Below are 12,195 nucleotides of genomic sequence, written 5' to 3' on the forward strand. Positions count from 1 at the left end.
CCTTTAACCTTATACAGTACAGCTGGACTCTTATGCTTTTTTTCTCATGGATTACCCATTTTCTCACAAAAATCCACGCTGACCACTGTTGGCTACAGTCTTGGTTTTGGGTCTATTTTGAACAATATTATGAGGCAAGTTTGTGAGGACTTCTTGTCCTAAATAGAGCATGGCCTGGCGTGAATCAAATTCATACAACAGGCATGAAGATAAGAGTAGCACAATCTTCTTTTACCTAGCAGCCTTGATATGCATTGAACTGTAATGCCAGCAACCTTATTACATTATAATTATCTGTATTTTGCTGGTTTCATATTATGGCAGTTGCAGCCCAACACATCAGCAATACTTTATGCTGGAGAAAGCTGGCTTTGCATGCTTTTGTTGTCTTTGTTGCAAGCTCACACATCCACAAATTATTGTTTTCTTCTTTCTTATTTGACTTAGCAAAAAGTAGACTCCAGTTGAATAACCATTCTGGTAAAATCAAGCATCCACTCTCTAGGCTGTAGTAAAAGGCAAAGATTAAGTCCTACAAAGTCTGCTGAATATATGAGGCATCCCCAATCCAGTATCTTCAGGTAGTATGTATTAAAACTCCCAATATCCCCTCAACCAGACTAGCTGTGGTCTAATAGATGGCATGAAGATAAGAGCTAGAGGCTGCCTTTGGTCTGTACTCCTGATCTCCAAATGATTTCTGAAAATGAGAAAAGAACTGACAAGTCACATACTATCTCTTTCCACAGGCACTGACTGATGGTGCTAGGACACCATCTAGATCTTTCAAGCCTTCTGGCTTCTCTGAAGTGCCTCCATTAGGAGCATATCATGATTAAATACTATTTAATTCTGTTGCGAAGAAGGAGGAGGAGGAGGAGGAGAATGAACGTTCAAGCATTACAGTTTTGGAATTTGTCTTTTGGGCTGAATGTTATTCACAATCCATACCAATGCAAAACAGATTTCAAATTTTGGCATGAAGAGTCCAGAGACTTTCAGGCCAAAGTACCCTGGCTTCTTTGCCTTGTGACTAAGGAGAGGTCAGCTGCCAGAAGCCGCTCTGAGAGAACATTTATATCCTGAATGTTAACATGAACTTGGGCACCCTATGGTAATGTGATCAAAATTTGGATGCTTGGCAAGTGGCTCATATTTACAATGGTTGCAATGTCCCAGAGGCATGTTATCACCTTTTGTAACCTTCTGATAACCAAAGCCAATGGGGATGCCAGATTGATCTAACAATTGTGTTACTAACCTAATAATGTTAAGTGAACAATGATCACTTAACAACTGCAGCAAGCAAAATCATAAATTGAGACAAAACTCACTTAAAACTGTCTTGCTTAACAACAGAAATTTTGGGCTCAATTATGATCATAAGTCAAGGACCACCTGTACCATGTCCCCATAATTTTAATATTTTCAAACATTCATGCTACAAACACCAGTCTTACATTTTGGTTCCAGTCTCACCTCTCCTGCTCTCAGTTCCAAGCATCCCTTTGTGATTGAGCATCAAAATGCACTTTTTAATGCAATCTGTATTTCTCAATGGAAACTATGCCATTATATGGGGAGCACCTGCAGCCGGCGTCAACTTCCCTCCGCCCAGTACGCTCCCACAGAGAGGGCCTCCTCAGGGTGCCACCGGTCAAAGAATGCCGACTGGTGGCCCCCAGGGGGAGAGCGTTCTCTGTGGGTGCACCGGATTTATGGAACCATCTTCCGGTTGAGCTCCGGATGGCGCCCGATCTCCGCTCCTTCCGGCGCGATCTTAAAACTTACCTCTTTAAACAAGCTGGCCTGGCCTGATGGGACGGGGTGGGAAATGACTTTAATTTTAAATTTGTATTAATTTATGGGCATTGTTTAATCATGTTTTAATAATTTTAATTTTTGTATCTAGTTTTTATGTATTGCCCTGTTCACCGCCCTGAGTCCCTAGGGAGAAGGGCGGTATACAAATTAAATTAATAAATAAATAAATAAATATTAGGATAGTTCTTATCAGATTTCTTTGAAATGGAGGATACATGTAAGAACTTCTGAGAGCCTCATCCATCTTATGGCCTCCAGATATTTTGCAATTCCAAAATTCCTGGATAGAATGGCTGTGGGCAGGGAGCAGAGCTACGTTTGGGTTATAATAAGGATACCAGATTTCCTTTAGAAATTTCTTGATCATCACTAGATTGCAACAGAAATTATTTTTTGTATCTATTCACTGCCATCTATCAACATCCAGATATATGTGAACTTTTGGTACCGTATTTTCCGGCATATAAGACGACTGGGCGTATAAGACGACCCCCTACATTTCCTGTTAAATTATAGGGTTTGGGCTATACTCGCCGTATAAGACTACCCCTCTTCCAATGCACACCAAATAAAAATTAAAAAACATCAGATTTGATTTTAATATGGTAATTTTAATTCAAATGCTTATGACATGCAGGTACTTAGTAGGAAAACTGTCACTTATAAACATAAGGCTGTTTGTCATCAAACATGTAAACATAAAACAGTGCAAGTGGATTAAACTTTTCCTAATTCACTCTAAAGCTTTCCCTGCACAGACCAAATGGGAGATCCGTTCCAGGTTTTCCAGCCAGCCTGCCCAGTTCCTGAGTCAAATGTGTCCTTAGAGCTAAGCAGCTGCTCTGGCTGCTGCATTCCCCACCTGCCTTTCAAGTTGGGATAGACTGCAGCTGCTCTTCAACTTTAGAAGGAAAGACGCCCTGCCTGTAAAAAATCACAGACTGCAGCTTCTTCTCCAATTGGTCCTGCTTTCCCTGCACAGACCAAATGGGAGATCCGCTCCAGGTTTTCCAGCCAGCCCTGTCCCTAAAGTTTCAGCACCCAGTGTATAAGACGACCCCTGACCTTTGAGAAGATTTTCATGGGTTAAAAAGTCGTCTTATACGTCAGAAAATGCGGTACCCCTAATTATAGTGCTCCTGATGCTGCCCATTTTCTATGACATCTGATATGAGTAGAGCAGACTCTTAAGAGAATTTAACACAGGCGTGTCCAACCTGTGGCCCAGGGGCCACCTGCAACCCTCAAAAGCTAGTAATGCAGCCCCACAAGAATGTAATAAAAATATTAAGAAATACAGTAAAGGAAGTTTTTTATTTATATATGTTAATTGTATTATATATTTTATATAAGACCCAAGACAATTCCTTTTCAGTGTGGCCCAGGAAGGTCAAAAGATTGGACACACCTGATTTAACATTCACCTCCACCACCAAATAGCAAGCCAAGGCTGAAAGTGCTGGTGAGCTCAGTCCAATTTAATTAACGTTACACTACTTTCTAGACTGGTTCCCAAGCATGCCCTTTGGCTTCCTTCTACATTGAGGGTGCAAGTTTGATTCAAACGCTTCTGTTTTAAGAGAACAAAGAAAAGAAGGACAGTGACCTGGGGATAAAAGAAGGACAACACTGATGTTATTGTTCCTCAGATGCTTATTCTCCAATGATCTCTTTTAATATGCAGATAACCCATGAGATAAAGATAACTCATGGCAACAAATACCAGTCATATTCTAGATAACATTTTGAACAGGTTACATTACTTACATTATTATAAAAATGTGTATTTTTAGAAATATGTCAATAAAATCCTTATTGACTGGAGCCCGTTTCTCAAAGATAGAGACGAAAAAGCCAGCACTTTCTCTTCCATGGAGCATACATACACGTACAGCAATACAAAGTATACTTGCTTTAAAAAAGATGACAACCCCATTTTACAAATCATTTTGTAGTTAATTATTTATTTCTTATTTGTTTCATTGATTTATAACTATGACATCACAACCAAATTGTAACTTTATTCTCTCCTGACATATGTGGGAAGAAAAATTCAACTTGAAACTCCATACGTAAGCAAATGGGTAGTGAAATATTGGACTGTTATTTGGAACAAACATTTCTTGGCAAAGGAATTATTTAATGAAGATCAAATTAGAAAAAATCTATATATAGGACAATTGGAGAAAGAGGAAGAATGAGAAAATTGTGTCTGGGAAGTTTGGCGCGATTGTCTGAAGGAGAGAGCATATTAAATAATTTAAAACAATATATGAATTGGTGTATGGACATGGTAAAAATAAGGAGAGTTTACAAGGATAGAAAAATAAGAAAAGGTATAACAAATAGTTTTGCTGTACACTAGATTTAATTAAGGAATTCTTTTCTCATCTCTTGCTTTCCATTAATTGAATTCACTAACTTTTTAGTTTTTTCTCTGCATTATATAATGTATGTAAAGGAGTTTACATTAAAAGAAATCCGCACAGCTAATTTCCTCTCTGTCCTTCTCACATCAGAACTTAAAGCTTGGGAAGAAAGAATGGGAAGAAAGGCTAGTATCCTAAAATCCCCTTCCACAAGACATTAGATGTTGCCCAAAGCCTTCTTAGTTTTTGGTCAGGGAGCTACATTTATTGTGTATGAAGGCTCAGACAAATAGTTAACATTCTCCTCACTGGCATAGCATAACAGAATGAAATAAGATATCAATAACTGCCACAAGACAGAGGGAGCCAGGATGTTCACCAAAGCGCCAGAGAGAAGGATGAGAAACAATGGTTACCTCCAGAAATCGTGGGCGCTCCATCCCTGGAGATTTTTAAAAAGAGGCTAGACAGTCACTTGTCTGAGATGGTATAGGTTAGTGATGGCAAACCTTTTAGAGATTGAGTGCCCAAACTGCAACCCCAAACCCACTTATGTATTGTCGGGTGCTGGGTGGGCGTGGCTGATTGGGTGGGCATGGTCTATTGGATGGGTGTGGCCGATTGGATAGGCGTGGCTGCGGTGGTAATGGCAGACCGGGTGGGACTAAAAAGTTCAATAAATCAATTGCAACTTTGCAAGAAGTTGAAATTGATTGATTGAACCTTTTTTTTTTGCACATGGCGGCGGAGACCTAAAGCTGAGGGCCTAGGACTGGTGTGCATGCCCACAGAGAGGGCTCTGCATGCCACCTGTGGCACGCGTGCCATAGGTTTGCCACCATGGGTATAGGTTCTCCTGCTTGGGCAGGGGGCTGAACTAGAAGACCTCCAAGGTCCCTTCCATCTCTATTCTATTCTATTCTATTCTATTCTATTCTATTCTATTCTATTCTATTCTATTCTATTCTATTCTATTCTATTCTATTCTATTCTATTCTATTCTATTCTATTCTATTCTATTCTATTCTATTCTATTCTATTCTACCACCTTCGTCAGCATTCCCTGATCTAGTTGCTTATCATTCTTAGTGTCAGTGCTGCAAACATTGGATGTTTTTGCTTTGATAATATAAGAGGCAGCCTTTTCCTTTAAATTGTTTTGCTCTTAGAATTAGATGAAGCTGGGGGGGAGGGAGAATGTTTCCCCTGGTTGTTTTTAATAAGATAAGAAATGGCACATTACAGAAGGAAGGGAAGCTTTGCCCTTCAAACTGATTGCAGAAAGTGATTTATGACTGCTAATTGGAGGAGGGAATTGTGCCAGATAGTAGGTGCTGAAGGGAGGGGAATTCAGATCTTGGCATTCCACCATGATGTGCCCACGCTTTGTTTTCATTATTAGAGTCTTTTTAGGATAAACAATGCCTGAAGGTTCTTTGAAGTGTTTCATTAGTCGGAACCATGACACTTAGTCTATATGGAGTACCAACTGTCCATAGATTGACACCACAGCATAGCCCTTTCCTGGATTCTAAAATCTTGCATAAATTTTTGTTAGCAGCAACTTTAAAAGCACATTTTTTTAGTCAAAGCCCACATGGATGTCTTTGATTCTAGTATGCTGTGCAACTAGAGAGTACCAGCATATTGTCTTGGGGGGCATTACATTAATCAATATTCCAGGTATGTGTTGTCACTTCTCAATAATGTTCAGCACATACAATTGTGCTTTTCTTATGGAAAATCTACAGCAGATCCAATATGGCCAATGTACATTCCATCGGAAATTTAAAACATGTAAACAGGCTGACAGAAATTATCAGAGGGATGTAAGAAACTTGTAAATGAACAACAAATGCTGAAGGGAAAATAGCCAGGACGAATGCAAGTCGGGTTTTGTTTTTTTCCACAAACATGGCAAAACTGGCTGCACTGCTTGGAGAACATATGGCATTTTGAATGTCAGATGAGTACAAATCTAAGGCATCCTTGGCCACAACAGAGATAGAAATGGAAACAAATGCATTTGGCAGTGCTATTTCTTTTTTGCTTATTTAAATATTTATATTTTGGAGATGTATGTTTGTCAGATTATAGTTCTCCTCATTTGTCATACCACAATTTTTCACTTTCTGATTGGGATGAAAAGTGGAATCTCTGCAAACTGCTGACATGAGATGAAATTTTCATCTTCAAGAGCTGCCTGGCTGGATAAAATGTTTCTCCTTCTTAGCAAAGATACTCAGATTTTGATCTGAGATTTATATCAGATCAGATACTTGTGTACAGATTTCAGATACTGAGATTTAGATCTTTTTTTTTTCTTTCCCTTTAATGGATGGATTGGTTGTGCTGGTTCAGAATTTATTTTTTTCTCTCTTCTATTATATGTGAGATAATTAGGTGGAAATTTAGAAAATTAAAGACAACACCATGAAATGAATTCATCAGTTTAAAGTAGGAATTGAATAAATTTTATTAAACCTATTAATTTGGATCCTAAACTGGTTTCTTTAATATTGCAATTATTTATAAGCTATCTATCTTTGCTTATAAGCTATCTTCATTAACCCTAAAAATACATATTTATAAACCTGTCCCTCAGACAAATGGCAGCTTTCTTAGGCCTTGGACTCTAAGCTTCCCCCAGACCCAAATGTATTTCTTCTTCTCAGCGTTTTGTTCCTTCTTAAGACTGAATTCATGAAAGTACACTTTTTATAGAGAGATCTGATTGTCTCTTTTAAAACACTATTTATTCGGTGACCAACAAAATTTGAAAAAATACAACAGAAAAATAAAATAGATGAAATAAGATACTAGCATAACAAAAATAATAATGTTTTTTTATTAATATGATTATTTGAGCTCTTGAAAGCAGGAGGTTGAAGAGGATAAAGAGTCCTGATGAGACCATGTGGTTTGTTCTAATGAAATTTGGTCAGGACAAATGATATTAAACTAGAGTAACTATTTTATATCTCAGAAAAGATAATTGATGTAGAGCAGACATGTCAAACACAAGGCCCGGGGGCTAGATCCGGCCCGCGAAGTGGTTTCATGTGGCCCGCAAAGCCATCCTGGAAACAGTGAGGGAACAGCCCCCACTGCCTTGGCCCTGGCCCAGAGACCCTCCTTCTGCCAGAGACCCTCAGATCTGTTCCACTCCTGCCCTGGCCCCCATAGGCACCCTTGATGCAAACACTGTAGAGCTGGCCATACCCACCTAGTAGGCCATACGCACTCTAGCTGCGCCCACCCAGTAGGCCACGCCCACCCTGGCCATACCCACCTGGCCCCCTGAGGGCAACCGCAATGCTGATGCGGCCCTCAATGAAATTGAGTTTGACACCCCTGATGTAGTGTCAACAAAATTTTAGGATTTATGCCTGGATAAAAATGCAAGTGACATAGCTTATTGCAATCCATTTCTTTCTTCTTTTCTCTTCACTGTGCATATCTACATGCTTCCAGCTTCCATTTGGAACACAACACCAAATCTATGATCTATAGCCAGCTTTATACGATGCCCACATTTGTTCGGACTCTCTTGAGAGAGAGATTGTCAATTGATGGAATTAAACCAGAGATTCAGGAGACCTAGCTGCCATTCAATGAGATCAATGGACAGATCAACAGAGCCAGATCAATTACCAAAGATGATCTATTGAACGAGAGACTACAGAAACAGAAAAATGGAACACTATTGGTTGTCATCTACAATTTGTAGATTTTCACAATCAACAATAAACAACTGAACAATGATGCTAACATGGGAATCAGACTTTGAAACAAACTCAGATGTATACTTTGCCCATAAATTTACATCAACAACATTATCACATTCTCCAGAAACGTCACACATACTGTCAGCGACATCTTCATGTCATCTAATGGGATATATACCATCATCTGCCAACAATGGCCCTCTAGATTTTACACAGGACAAAGAGGCCAAAATTTGCACAAGATTATTAATGGACACAAGTTTGAAATCAGAACTCAAAACAATGACAAATTAATATCAGAACATTTTAATGGCCCACAACATTTTGGCAACAAGGACTTTACCAGCACAATTGAAGGAGATTTTGCTAAACTGATAGATCTTAAAACAGGGGTCTTCAAACTTGGCCCTTTTATGACTTGTGGACTTCAACTCTCAGAATTCTTCAGCCAGCAAAGCTGGCTGAAGAATTCTGAGAGTTGAAGTCCACAAGTCATAAAAGGGCCAAGTTTGAAGACCCCTGTCTTAAAAGGTTTCTGCTTATCTCAGAAGGGCACGATATACAGAATGGTTTTTAATAATATTACAATTGTTAATTATAAGTTTCTTGTAATCTGTTCCATATGTAATCTGCATCTATATAACCAACTTGTCTTACCTCTTCCTTCCCTGCCACCTCATCTCAATTTAAACCCAATTTAAATCAATGTAGCCATTTTATGCATCTGGTGAACTAAGTCAAGCTGAAGGAAATGTATATATTTTAATATTTGTTAGTCTAAAAAGGTCATACCAAACTCCTTCTGATTTTGGTCCACATTTTAGTAAACCATATTTAAATTAGCTTGTTTTAAACACACACACACACACACACACACACACACACACACACACACACACACACACACAGAGAGAGAGAGAGAGAGAGAGAGAGAGAGAGAGAGAGAGAGAGAGAGAGAGAGAGAGAGAGAGAGAGAGAGCATGTTTCCATTTCCTTTGATGTTAAACTAAGAATTCCAGATGTCTAATGAAATTCTATGGTACCTATTTGATCAGACATCAAGATATTTTGAGCCTGAAAAATAATAAATCCACTGTATTGCTGTACAGTCATGATGTCAAACCTCATATTTAGTTCTTGGTTTATTCATGGTATTAGGCATAAAGTTGAGCCTACAGAAATAATGAGAAAATTATTCTTCTCCATTTTTCTTCCATCTGTAACTCATTTTGAAAGCAGAATATGATTCTTCTGTCAGTTTCATAAATGATATTAATTTCATTTTGACTGATAGAACACCATTCTTTTAAAGAGAGAAAGAAGGTTTTTCCTTTTTATTTTTTTGAAAAAAGCAGGATTGAAACAAATATTTATCTGGGGGGATATTAATATGTCTAATACTTGATTCATGTTTATCCCACTCATGCTTCTCCCTCTTTAAATAAATCTTCTTAATATGTACTTTTGGCATAATAAAGCCACTGATGTACATTCAAGATTACATCATTTGCCCTTTACCAAGATGAATTCATAAATAAACCGTATTTCATATAAAATGGCTTAATTAAACTGTGTAAACTAATCATTTATGGCTGTATCTGATATTTTCTAAAAGACTGAGATTGATTTAAATATACAAGGAACATGACTTCTTTTTTATTAGTTTTATTCAAGTATAACCTAAAATGTGAAAATACAAAAGCAAATCGTAAGGGACAACAGCAGAAGGGAAAGCAAAAAAAAGGTGTGAAGAAAGGGGTGGGGGAGAGAAAGAAAAGGCATTGACTTCCGACTCTATCTGTTGCAATAAAATCAGACATTAAAATCAAATCTCATTTACATTTCTATAGTAGTATGCGCTAGCTAGCCATTTCTATATCGGCAAATCAGTCTAAAACCCAAAATCATAATATCATTTTTTTTCCACCTCAAGCACAAAGTCCAGAAGCGGTTTCCAAGTAGAAACAAAAGTACATACATTCTTTTCTAATTCACAATAATTTCTAATGAGGAAACAGAACAGGTCTTTTAATGTATTATGTCTGGTGTGCAAATATCTCCCCGGCACACCCAGTGAATGTTTGTTTTATTTTCTCAAAGTAGAAGACCTCCTTGTTTCTTTATGACTGACTTAATTAATGGGATATAAATGGGATTAAAATAATAAAAAAATGGAAATCTTGCATACAAAAACAGTTTGCTATTTTACACTGCAGGAAAGAGCAGAAAAACTAAGAGTCTAAAGACATTTGGACAAACATTAGCTCAAAGACAGTTTGAAAGCAAAGGACTAGCTGTGGAAAGGTATTTTATGAATCTGCACTGTAAGTCAGCCACGATAAAACTTACTATAGATTCAGCTTTCAGGGTTCATATGAAATGTTACAATATAAGCCAATTTATAAATAACTCATGAGTAGCCAACATTCTGGCAACCCCCACCCTTTTTTAAAACATACCATTGTACAAGTGGCAATGCTTGGGTGTCTCTGATGTAATTTGGGTATTAGTATCATTGTAGCGCGATACTCTGTGGTCATCAAAATCCTTTTGCAAGTGGGAATATACATATCTCTCTATATATATACATATTTCTGAAAACTATCTGGGGGGGACAGTGCTAATATTTCTGGTATGTACTTTGAATTGCCTGTCAATATTAACTTCCTATATCCATCTGCTGGTATATCCATCTGTCTCTCTCCAAGACCCAAAGTTGTAGCAACAGTTTAATTGCAGTAGTTATGTGGTAGACTGCATGAAAGCATGGCTGAAAGGGCTCCCTAATTACAGAAATTAAGGAAGCAGCCACATAAGAACCCATCAAGCAGTATTTGAGCTTCATTTACTCAACCATAGGTGTCTACAGCAAACCTAGATTCAGTCCAAAACATGGACAAATACATAATGATATCAGAATGCCAACTCTGCCATTATAAATTTGGGTATAAAGTATAGAGATAAGTATGCAGTTTTTGTCAATTTTCTTGTCCATGTACTCTATAGAGACCTACGCATCTTAGTACTATTATAGATGTTTTATCAACCTTCTCAATCTTGTTCTTTGCCAAATGTGTTAATAGCCCACATCTGGAAAGTGTAAGGATGAAAAGCATTGTTCATTTCCTTCCTTGTTTGGCCACGTTGATAAGCTATTTTTAGATGTTTATGAGAGAGCTGAAGATGCTGAAGAATATGAAAAAATAAAAAAGAATTTATACCTTGGTGGAGCAGTGGGCTAATGCCTCTTTAAGTAACACCAGCTGCCTGCAATTAGTGCAGGTTCGCATCCCACCAGGCTCAAGGTTGACTCAGCCTTCCATCCTTCCGAGGTAGGTAAAATGAGGACCCAGATTGTTGGGGGCAATTAAGCTGACTTTGTAATAATGCCGCTTGGGGGTGTGTGTGAAAGCCCTAACAAGCAGGCATATACATAGAATGAAGGCTACTGCTAAGCTTGTAAGCTGCCCGAGTCTTCGGAGAAGGGCGGGATATAAATGGAATTAAAATAAATAAAAATTAAATACAAACAATAGCCAAGGTAGTATGATGTTTTTAGTGTTAATTCCCAACAGGGAATGTGTCCTGTGCTCAGACAATATTCCCAGTGATGGGATTCTTTTTATTGGTTGTCAGCAAATAATGTATTCTGAATGTTAGGTCCTTTTATGGTTATTCATCCATGATTACTAAAAAAAATTGTGTTTCCTAAATATACAGATGTGAATATTACTTGCACCAATATACACAAGTGACCACCTATAAAGTAATGTAATACAATTAATAATTCCACAATATATTGGAATATTATTACTGATGTATCAATAGATGAACAAGGTGAAGACCTATCCAGTCTTAGGCTCTCATTGAGTCATGCAACTCCATAATAAATGGCTTTGATGTCTAGCTGTCAGTTAGTTTGCTTGCTTGCTTGCTTCTTTCCTTCCTTCCTTCCTTCCTTCCTTCCTTCCTTCCTTCCTTCCTTCCTTCCTTCCTTCCTTCCTTCCTTCCTTCCTTCCTTCCTTCTCAGAGAGAAAATAATTCCACTTCTAGCTGCTACTGTTTTATGTGAACAACTCAGGCAGCATTATAGATGCTTTTTTCAACCAGCTGCCTTTCGATAAGGGCAGCACATCAATGCTGGCCTAATTAGCCAAGACTAATGCCTGGTTTCCTGGAGAGAGCTTTTGTAGAGTAATTACCTTATTGGAGGTCAAATGGCTGCAATTATAGGTCTTTAACTAGTGGGGATAAACAGCCTTTGAATTCTCACA

The sequence above is a fragment of the Vipera berus genome (assembly GCF_964194415.1).
Source record: "Vipera berus genome assembly, chromosome: 2".
Classification (NCBI taxonomy): domain Eukaryota; kingdom Metazoa; phylum Chordata; class Lepidosauria; order Squamata; family Viperidae; genus Vipera; species Vipera berus.